This window comes from Bos indicus, chromosome 2, assembly GCF_029378745.1.
Source record: "Bos indicus isolate NIAB-ARS_2022 breed Sahiwal x Tharparkar chromosome 2, NIAB-ARS_B.indTharparkar_mat_pri_1.0, whole genome shotgun sequence".
Taxonomy (NCBI): Eukaryota; Metazoa; Chordata; class Mammalia; order Artiodactyla; family Bovidae; genus Bos; species Bos indicus.
Window position 1 is genome coordinate 3,901,269 of NC_091761.1, and position 10,882 is coordinate 3,912,150.

General features: G+C 49.0%; 1 pseudogene; it reads left to right on the plus strand.

The window, feature by feature from the left end:
* The first annotated feature begins 1,425 nt into the window (after positions 1 to 1,425).
* Positions 1,426 to 1,531, plus strand: LOC139179217 (U2 spliceosomal RNA; annotated as a pseudogene).
* The last annotated feature ends 9,351 nt before the right edge of the window (positions 1,532 to 10,882 follow it).

Genomic DNA, 10,882 nt, shown 5'->3' on the forward strand with positions numbered 1-10,882 from the left:
GGGTGAGACATGTTCCTACCCTGGAAGAAATTGATGGCCAAGCTAATGGCCCCAAAGGAATGGACTTAAATGATATTAGGAGAGACACAGTCAGCAAAGTTACAATTCAAAAGCAAGGGGAAAAACAAACTCAGAAGAAAAGATAAAATGTCCTAGTCCATCATCAGCTCCAATGTGGGGGCTCTCAGGCGCACGGGTGCAGGTTCTAAGTCAGTCTGCTCTGAGCTGAGTTTTTTGGCATCAACTATGCCAGGAGGGGTTTAGGGTGGTGACTGGCAGGAAGGACTGCAGAGGAGAGGACTGGTGTGAGCAGCCCTGTGGACACCCTGTCATCTAATTCTGCAGCCTCCAGAGGGGAACACTGAGCTGTTGGGACTCACCCAGGTCACCAGCTGGCCTGCCAGTGCCAGCACTCTGAGAACCAGCACTGTGAGCCCCGGAGTTCGTGCTTTTTCTGATTCTGGGCTCAGACCCTTTGGTGCTTAGCAGCTGACTTCCTGATCCAAGAAATCTCTGAGGCACTGAGCCCAGGACAGCCCATCAACTGGACCCAGACCTGGCCAGGGAAGGACAGAGTCCACTCTCCAGGGACATGGGGAACCCAGTTACACCTCAGGGGACCCTTTTTTGGACCCACACAAGGAAGGCTAAGTATTCTCATAATGGCAGGCATGGACGTGCTAAATTGCTTCAGTGATGTCCAACTCTTTGCAACGCTATGGACTGTAGCTTGCCAGGCTCCTCTGTCCTTGGGATTCTCCAGGCAAGAATACTGGAGTGGATTGCCATGCCCTTCTGCAGGGGATCTTCCCAACCCAGGGACTGAACCCGTGTCTGTTCTGGCTCCTGCATTGGCAGGCAGGTTCTTGACCTCTAGTGCCAACTGGGAAGCCCTAGGCATGGACACAGTGCACAAAATTGTAGCTTGATTTCTCTGCTTGACAAGACAAATATGAGAACAAAGCAGCCCAGGCCTTGGTTTAGGGGTGGGTCTTAAACATCAGACCCACTGTCTCAAAGCTGATATTCATTCTCCCTGCTCTTGGGGACACGACTGGAGACAATGGGGAATGAGTAGGGAAGGTAGGTGTATGTATCTGTGTGTGTGTGTGTGTGTGTGTGTGTGTGTGTTCACTGACATTAAAAACTGTACTTCAGGTGGGAAGAAGTGGGGGTGGGGCAAAGCTGAGTCCCACTGGTTGGTGGTGTTATTTTCTAGAAGTTCAGCCCCCGTTTCTTCATCTGCAACCCACATGGGCTTTAATGAACACACAGGTGTGAATGAAAGCAATTTTTATGGAAGTTTTGCTAATTATTCTCCCTGATGGCAGGGGCCATGTTTTTATGCCTTTTTAAGTCTAAGAATTTAGAAGACTGAGTGACATGTGGAAGTCTTTATATAACTTTATTTTTTAAGTGATTATGATTGCTTCTCTGCCTTTTGGCTCAGATTAGTGTAGGATCTGTTCTTATCAGCTTAAAATGGTGATGATGATGATGTCATTTTAATACAGTTATGTCCAAACCTTTTACCAAAGTTTATTATGTAAATATTCATGTTCAAATTTTTATAACAGTGTGTCATGTATTTTAAAGAAATATTATGTGGAGTCCAATATTTGACAGACTCTACAGAAGCAAGAGTAGCCCTCATTCAAGAGAAGGGTACAAAGTCCACTCAAAGTCCACTCTTGTCTGATGGCAGTCCCCACAGCAGCTTCACGGAAGCTTCGGGCACGATTTGAAAAATAGTTTCAGAGACAGTTTGCAAATCACTCTCTTGAGTAGAGGATTTCCTTTCAATTTCAGAACTGGGGCTCTGGGACACAGCACAGTGAGAGGAGGTTTCGGCTTCTCCCAGCACCCCGCTGGATGGCCTTTCTCTAATTCCAGCCTCCCCAAGAGAAGAGGAACCATTGCAGCAAGTGTCGTGGGGACAGCAGCTGACATGCACCAGCCTGAGCTAAGCCCTAAGCTCACAACATTCAGGGCACCCTAAAGGTCCAATATCATCCATACGCCCATTTTGCAGATTGAAAAAATAAATAAATAAAAGCTTAGGAAGGTAAACCAGCTTGCCTCAGATCAATAGCTACTAAGCAAAGGATTCAGAATAGCACCCAAACCAAAGCCCACACTTGTGGCCACCCATACTGGAACACATTGGGGACACCCAGACAGTGGGAAGGAAGAAGCACGCCAAGGCTAGGGTGCTTGGTGCCAACAAACCCCCTGCTCCCACCCCTCCCCTGACAAGGCCCTTGATGAGTGGAGGCAAGTGATTCCAGAACTACTCCCTTCTCCCTTGACAGGAAGCGGGACCGCTAGGCAGGCAGCACAGGGGAGAGGGTGGGGTTGCCTAGGCTTTAATACAGAGGAGTAGTGGGGGTACACTGAGGTTCCCGTCTGTGGTCCAGTCCGGGTCACCAGGCCAGAAGACCCCAATGAGGAGGCTGGGCCAGGTACTTCAGCTCCAAGAGAGGAGCCCCCACTACATCCCTGAGAGCAGGGAATCAACTTGGTGGGTTGGGGGTTGGGGGATGGGGGCTTGCAGCTCCTGTCTAGAGAGGCAGCCAAGTCTGCACTTCAGGATGTCAGACGGATGTCCTAGGGCTACCGGGATTTGCCAGCACAGCCTCCTTCCCTCCCCCACGTGGCTGGGTGGAATCCCTGCTCTTTTGATGCACTGACTAATGTTTTTTAAATGGTGCCTACTAAGTGCCTGGCACCCTGCTCAGGGCTGGGTTGCCAACAGACACTGGAGTGGAGGGGAAAATGAAGGACAGAAACAAGTGGGGACAGGACCCCATGCTGAGCAGGACTCTGGGTACTGTAGGGAGGCTCAGGGGGCCCTGGGGAAAGGCCCTCTGAAGACACAGCACACACGCAGGTGGACTGCAGAGGAGGTTGCAGTCCCAACCCTTGGCCCCACCAGGCCTAGTAGGGGAGCCACCAGGCCTTCTGTGTGCCAAGGGACCCACAGCCTCCAGCTGAGGAGCCCCTGGGCTGAGTCCAGGAGAAGAGTTGAGTGGGACCCTTTAGATTCCCAGGCCATCTGGGATGGGATGGATGCAGTCCCAAAGAGAGAGGATCAGAGAGAGTCAACCAGTCCTGGTGAGGACCCCCAGAGTAAGGGCATTAGGAGTATTCCCTGGCCTGGGTCAGTGTAGCAGCACCTTGCTCAGACCTCCCAAAGGAATCAGTCCTCATCCTTCAGAGATGCCTCCTGAACTCAGAAAAAAGTCTGCGCAGAAGGCTGCTAGCACCCTCACGACCCCCCCTTGCCTTTTTTGGAATTGATCCAGCACACCCTGATATGGTGTGGCTGCAGCCAACCCCAAACAGGCCTGCAAACGTGCTTGCCCTTCCACCATGCAACTGGTCCCCTCTCTTCCGCAGTGGAGAGGACATCCTGGTGACAGGAGTGTGCTATGAGAGACCATTCAGAGCTCAGCTTGAGCTTGGCCCCTTGAGGAACAGGGTCCCACTGCAGAACAAGAGAGGGAGGTACGGGGCTGGGCCAGGGAACTAGCAAGACTTGTGCCATGTACATCACCCTTTCTGCTGGGCCCCTGCCCCATCACGATGCCCGCTCCAGCTGATGAGGCCTAGTAGCTTGGTGAGATGAGGTGTGATGGTCCCTGACACAGCTGTCAAAAGGACATGGAATTAAGTCATCCACATGCCTGCTCTGCAACCAAATCAGTACCAGATGCCTCTAAATGCACAGCCAGCCACTGCCCAAAGCCAAACCAGCTTCTCCTTAGACTAGTCTACAGCCCTCCAGACACAGAAGTTAAGACCCCACGTTGGACTCTCTAAGGCCTTTCTACCTCGGGGCAAACACTTCAGGGAGTTGATTTCTCCTGTCTGGGTGGGGCCAAGATGACGGTGAGAACACGCCCCTTATCCCCTTGGGCATCCCTGCAATGTCGAGACAACTGTTCAGGGAGCCCCGTCATCAGCAATGAAGCCAAACATTCCACAGAGACACAGAACAATCAGCACGATCTGACTCGGGTTCTTCTAACATAAATGTCAATAGAAATCACCAACTCTATTTTCAGGAAACCCAATAATCTGTCATGTGTACTGTGCGCAATCAAGAGAGACGTGGCTTTCCACCTTCTGACACCACATCACTAATCTCCCCTAACGGCCAGGAAGTGGGGGAGCATGTCTGTGGACAGTGTGACCACCCATACACTGGTCTTCTCAACCACATCCCTCCACAGATAAACATCACCCCCAGAATGAGGAACTCGGCCGCCCAGAGCCAGCCCCACAAATCAGGAACAATCTAACATCTCAAGGTCAGCTCAACGGAAAAATCATCATGAGTCTTTCAAGGCAACAGATCTCCCCATGCTGCCTCGGGTGCTTTCCAGCCCCAGAGCTGCCAGCACAGTCCTTGGTCCTGGTGGGACTGCAGGAGGGAAACAGGCAGAAGGGAGTGAGCAGAGCAAGAGGCAGCCAAGCCAAGATCAAAGGGGCTCCGCCACCTCTCACGGGCATCACTTTGCAGTGATGCACAGCAGCTCAGAGTCAGAAGGAAACTCAGAGATACTTTGCTTCAATAATTTGTTTTGTTTTCTCAGAGACAACCAAGACCAGAAAGGTAATGACCTTACTGGTTCACTAGGTGACAACCCTGGGAGGGGAATTCAGATCCCTTGCCAGCACCTCCTCAAATGGACAAAGGCAGAACTCCAGTCCTCCAACCAGAGGCAGGTGCAAATATTCAGTAAGCGTCAGAGATGACCCAGGGCCCATGGCGGTGCCCCTCACCAGATCACAGGTGACAAACAGATAATCACACAAACTGTTATTTAATATGAATTTCAGTTTTTTTAAAAAAAGCACATGGGGCTAAAAGACCTACTAACTAGGGGATCTAACCTATCTAACCTAGTCTTGGCCTGGCAGGCAGGGGGGACTTGCCTCAGGAGATGCTGTCAAACCTGAGCCTGGAAGGTTAACCGAACAAAAGATGGGCAGAGACCCAGGAAAAGGTGTCTCCCTCTCCCCTCCCCCTTTCTCCTGGCCTCCCTCCCTCCTCCTCCAGGAAAGCTGTTTGCTCCAGACCAGCTAGCCATATTGCCAGCTTTTACACATGGCATAGTCATCACTTTCCCTCAGCAAGGTCGCCTGCACTCACATCTCTCAAATTCCTCCCACTCAGCAATTCAGGTCCTGCCCTTCCCCCAGGATCCCAGCTTCCCCCAAACCCATCACCCAACGTGGGCTTCCTCCCCTCAACATCAATCACAGCGTTGGACACGCCATAGACTCAACGATGAATGGAAGGATGGATGGGGTAACGGGCCCATAAGATGTGGCAGGAAACAGGGCAAGAGAAAGTCTGAGATGTCCATCCTAGCCCAGCAAGCAGCCCATGGCGGTGGTTATGCTCGTGAGCCCTGGACAAGGCCCAAGACTCCTCTCTAAGTAAGAACAGAGACCTTTCAGAGCCTATTCCCTCAAGATACTTCCCTACATAGTGGTCCAAACACGGCCTTATTGAAACTCCCTTACACCTTGGTCTCATAGGGAAGACTCCACTCAGATGGGAAACAGCCATCTTGTCCAGACCTGGTTCCTCCATCTGCTGCCCCAACAGGCTCCCAGAAGTAAGGGCTGCAGGGTGATCAATAGACAAGTATCCTGGATACCACTGCCCCTGACCTGCCAACCCACCTGGGTGGAGGGGAAAGGGAGCAGTCCATACCAGCTGATGTGTGTGTGCTCAGTGGTGACTCCTCGTGACCCCGTGGACTATAGCCTGCCAGGCTCTCCTATCCATGGGATTTCCCAGGAAAGAATACTGGAGTGGGTTGCCATTTCCTCCTCCAGGGGATCTTCCCAACCGAGGGGTCGAACCCATGTCTCCTGCATTTCCTGCATTGGCAAGCAGATTCCTTACCACTAAACCACCTGGAAAGACTTTATCCTGGCTGATAGATCACCAGGAGCCAATCACTTGAGCCTGTTTATCTACACACATGAGGAGGCGCCAATGAACTGGAATTTTAAAGTCAAAGCTGTTTTTCCGCATCTAGGACTAGAGACAAGTCACCTAGCAGTCCAGTTTTGCTTTCTGGGGAAACCACAGGAGTGGTCTCTCTCTGGTTATGGTATCAGTGAAGCACCCATGCCCCAGGAGAATTTATAAGAGGACCTTTAGTGTTCTCTGCTGTACAATCTCCAGTGAAGGACCCTGGGGCCCTCTTGGAGAGAAAGGAATAGCATCACAACCCTGTAGCCAAGACGTGTGCACGCACAGTGCAGCCTGAGCTATGGCCCTCACCACTGCAGCGGACCAGCCTCCACGAAGCTGTGCAGGGCTTGTGTACAACAGCGACACCATGTGGCAGCCGTGGAAACCACAACGCCTCTGGCTTGATTGCTTTCCTAGCTCGCTCTCTGGGCGTCTGAAGGCAGGACCAGCTCCAGATTCTGGGACAGATCAAGGACTTCCTGCCCTTCTACTGATGAAAACTGGCGAAAACTCCAGTTGTTCACTGCCATGTAGCCATATCTCCCCCTGTCTCCCAAGCTGGTATGGGGCCATTCCAGTTTGGCATGCCCTGTCTTGATTGATGCTCATAACCCCCTGAGTGGCACATATCCGTATTGTCTGATTTCTGCAGATAGCGTTGTTCAGGAATTAACAACTTTCCAAAAATCACACACCCCAAATAAGTGGCAATGCTGGGATTCACACCAGGTCTGACTCCAGGATCCACACTCCTGCACTCTACAAAGCCTTTCTCAGCCCACAGCAGAAGCCAGAAACTACAAAGCATCTTAGGGCCACACTAGGTTTAACCCAATTGATGCTTCCCTGGAAACCTGTCACTATCCACACCTTCTCCAGTCAGTGTAACATCTTTGGCATTTGGTTCACATGTGGCCCAAACCCCTTAGATCAAAGACCATGTGTGCCATATGGCATGGGTTTTGCTTCGGGTTGGGTTTTTTTTTTTTTTTTTTTTTTTTCATTTTGCTTAGCTGGTGCAAGAAATATGTCTAAGCAATCAGCGTAACTTGAAAATCAATTTGTATCCTGTCAGCCCAAGTATCGTTAAGAACCTGCACTAATACAGCAGTAATGAACATCTGGAAACACAACAGCTGTTGAGGGAACAAGTTATAACAACACTAAGATGACAGCTTGTTTTTCATAAGCTAGATTGGCTCTTGTACAAATGGGAGAGAGAGGCAAACAGACAAAACGGAAACCAGAGGAGGAGGAGGGGAAGGGAAGCAGGAAGAGCAGCTATGCCCCAAGAGCGACTTCACTGGGTGAAGGTCTTCACTCCCCTCCTTCTCTGAGCCGGGCCACCCTGGGGAGGGTACCTGTGGGCTCAGGTATCCCTCTGGCCAATCAGAGAGGCCAGCAGTCCAGCATGTGGACCTCTGTGTGGATGAGCATCCAGAGGTGGGCAAGCTTGTTGAGAAGGCAAGAGGGCCACCCAACGCAGGAGACATCTAGGCCTGGACTGGAAGTCTAGGGAGCCGAGGAAGGAGGCCTCTCCAGGCAAGAGTTGCCGAGGTTCTAGAGATGCTGGGTGTGACCAGAGCATCAGCCCTGGAGTCGAAGGGACAGAGGCTCCTCCGTGGGAAGCCCTGGCAGGGGTGCACCTTGGATCCTGGAAGTGGGTGTGACACGGGTATTTTTAAAGCTGTGTTTACAATGGGACAGATGTGTGAGGCACAGCAGGGGCCCAGCCACACGCCTCTTCCCAACCAGCACTGCTGAGCCCCACCTCAGCACCTGAGTACCAGGGGTCCCCCACCTCTGGGCTATGGACCAGTACCTCCTGTCAGATCAGCAGTGACATTAGGCTAGAAATAAAGTAAGTGCACAATAAATGTAATGCACCTGAACCATCCCAAAGCCATCCCCCTTCCCTGGTTCTTAGAAAAATTGTCTTCCACGAAACCAGTCCCTAGTGCCAAAAAGGTGGGGGACCACTGCAGTAGGCAACAGGGCAGACAGGGTCTCTGCCCTTCTGAGACCCGCAGAGAGAGGACAGGTCATCAGGCTGACGTAACACCCTCCCTGGGGAGGACACTACGGCAGACAAAGTCTCTGCCCTCCTGAGACCCGCAGAAAGAGAGCAGGTTATCAGGCTGACATTACACCCTCCCTGGGGAGGATGCTACTCCAACTAGGGTGGTCATGTGCAGCTTCTCAGAGAAGACTGGAGTGAGCAGAGCCTGGGGAAGCATGACCCACAGCTTTATAGGGACCAGGGGCTCCAGGCAGAGGAACCAGCAAGGAGAAGGTCCAGTGTGCTCAAGAAGAGGGCCCTGAGGCCCAGGAGGGTGAGCAGCAGACTAGTAGGAGAGAACAGCCTGTAGAGAGAACAGCCTACTCTGGCCCACTGGCCACAGCTCAGGCTCTGAGGCTAGGAGAGCTGACTGCCATAACCACTCACAGCAGGAAAACTGGCTGCTGCTTTGTACGAGTTTTGTACAATTACTCTGAAACAAATTCTCAGAATTTGCATGATTAAGAGTAGGAACATTTTCTCACCCTCATACTTGGCCAACCATACTATTTTAATCTACCAACAACAACAAAAAAAGACAGTCTTAAAAAGCCAATTCCCTTCCAGTCACTCTTTTGTTATTCCTTATATAGGAAAATTAACTCCAAAACTCAATAAAAGAATATTTCTAGGTAACATTTTAGCTAACTACATGGTGCTTTGTTTCCGTGTTCATTTTAATCTGCAGAAAAAGGGTTTTCCGTCCTTCAAAGTAGCATCACTTTTTTTGCAGTGTGGAGCCATAGAGTGTGGGATCTGAGCTGACACTTAAAGGGCCCTTTGGAATTGGTTTCCAGGCTGATGATGGATTCATCTGCATGGGGACCCAGGGAAGATGGTGTAACAGACACCCACCTCTGCGTCCTGAGATGTGAAGTAAGTTACCTGCTTAGTCCCTGAGCTACATTATCCTGGGGAAAGGCCCACCTCTACTGAGACCCAGTGTCCATGTCAGTGGCAAGCGCAAGGGCAACACTGTTGGGGCTCCAACCTGCCCTCATCCCAAAAGCTGCCTTGGCCCAGTAGTGGAAATTTGAGAAGTAACAGCTGAGCTTTGGGACAGTGAGCCCAGAAGAGGTATCCCTGGGCAGGAAGCATCAACAAAGGGTGCTCCCCAGCAGAGGGTTAGGGCAGGGAGCCCCGTAATAGCGGTTCCAGAGGGCCGAGACATGAGCTCTCTCCCCACTCTTCACACTTGGCGGCTAGACACACTGCTGTCTCTGCACTGCTGTGCTTGCTGCGGCTTTACAGTAGGATTTAAACTCAGGGAGTGTGAGTCCAGAGGGGCTCTGGATGAGCAATTCATCTCTTTTACTCACTCTAAATCTGTTGAGATTTTCTACTTCATCTTGAGTCAGTTTTGGGAATTTGTGTGTTTCCAAGAATGCGTCCATTTCATCTAGATTGTGTGCTTTGCTATGTTTGGTGTATAATTATTCATGGTTTTCTCTCATAATCCTTCTAATTCCTGTAAGCTTGGTATAATGTCCCCACTTTAATTTCTGATTTTAGCCATTTTCTAATTTAGTGCTCTTAGTCATTTATGTATCCTCTCCGTTTTTATTAGTCTAACTAAAGAGCTACCAATATTTTTTTTTATCTTTTCAAAGCAATGACCTTTGGTTTTATTGATTTTCCTTATTGTTTTTCTATTCTTTTCTATCTCTATTCTGATTATTATTATCCCCTTTCTTCTGCTACCTTTGGTAGTTTCTTAAGGAATAAAGTTGTGTTGGTAATTTAAGACTCTCCTTTTTTAATGTATGTGTTCATAGATAAACCTCTCTGAGCACTGCTCTCACCGCATGCCATAGGTTTTGGTATGTTGTGCTCTTGTTTTCATTCATCTCAAAGTATTTCATAATTTCTCTAGTTACAGCTTTGACACATTGGTTATTTAAGAATGCTGCTGCTGCTAAGTCACTTCAGTCATGTCTGACTCTGTGCGACCCCATAGACAGCCCACCAGGCTCCCCCGTCCCTGGGATTCTCCAGGCAAGAACACTGGAGTGGGTTGCCATTTCCTTCTCCAGTGCATGAAAGTGAAAAGTGAAAGTGAAGTCGCTCAGTAAGTGTCCGACTCTTCTCGACCCCATGGACTGCAGCCTACCAGGCTCCTCCGTCCATGGGATTTTCCAGGCAAGAGTACTGGAGTGGGGTGCCATTGCCTTCTCTGTATTTAAGAATACATTGTTTAATTTCCATGTATTTCCTTATTTTCCAGTCTTCCTTCATTTATTGACTTCTAGCTTCATTTGTTGTGGTTGGAGAAGACACTTTTATGATTTCAATCTTTGAAAATTTATTTAGAACTGTTTAATGGCCTAAATATGATCTATCTTGAATAAACTTTCCAGGGTACTTGAGAAGAATATGTATTTTTTTTCATTGTGTGAAATTTTTATTCACTTAAATCAATAATATAGAGAAAAACAGACAAAAAGTCAATAAGAACATAGACTACTTGAATAGCACAATCAGTAAACTCAACAACAGACATATATTTTACACAACATCATGCAAATTCATTTCAAAAACAGAAGTATATTTTCAAAAACTGACCCAGGGCTCAGTCATAAAACAAGTCTTTAAAAATTTCAAGGGATTAAAATTTTTTTTCAAGGGATTAAAATTTATATTAATGTTTCCTACTCATATTGCAGTGCAAAATTAAAAGTAGAAACGTCTCTAGTGAAGTTTTTATTTTATCTATTGTACTTTCCAGCTTCAGAATTTCTATTTGGTTCCTTTCTATAATTTTCTGTCTCTTTATTGGTACTTCCTATTTGTTCATATACCATTATGATTCCTTTAGTTCTTTGCCC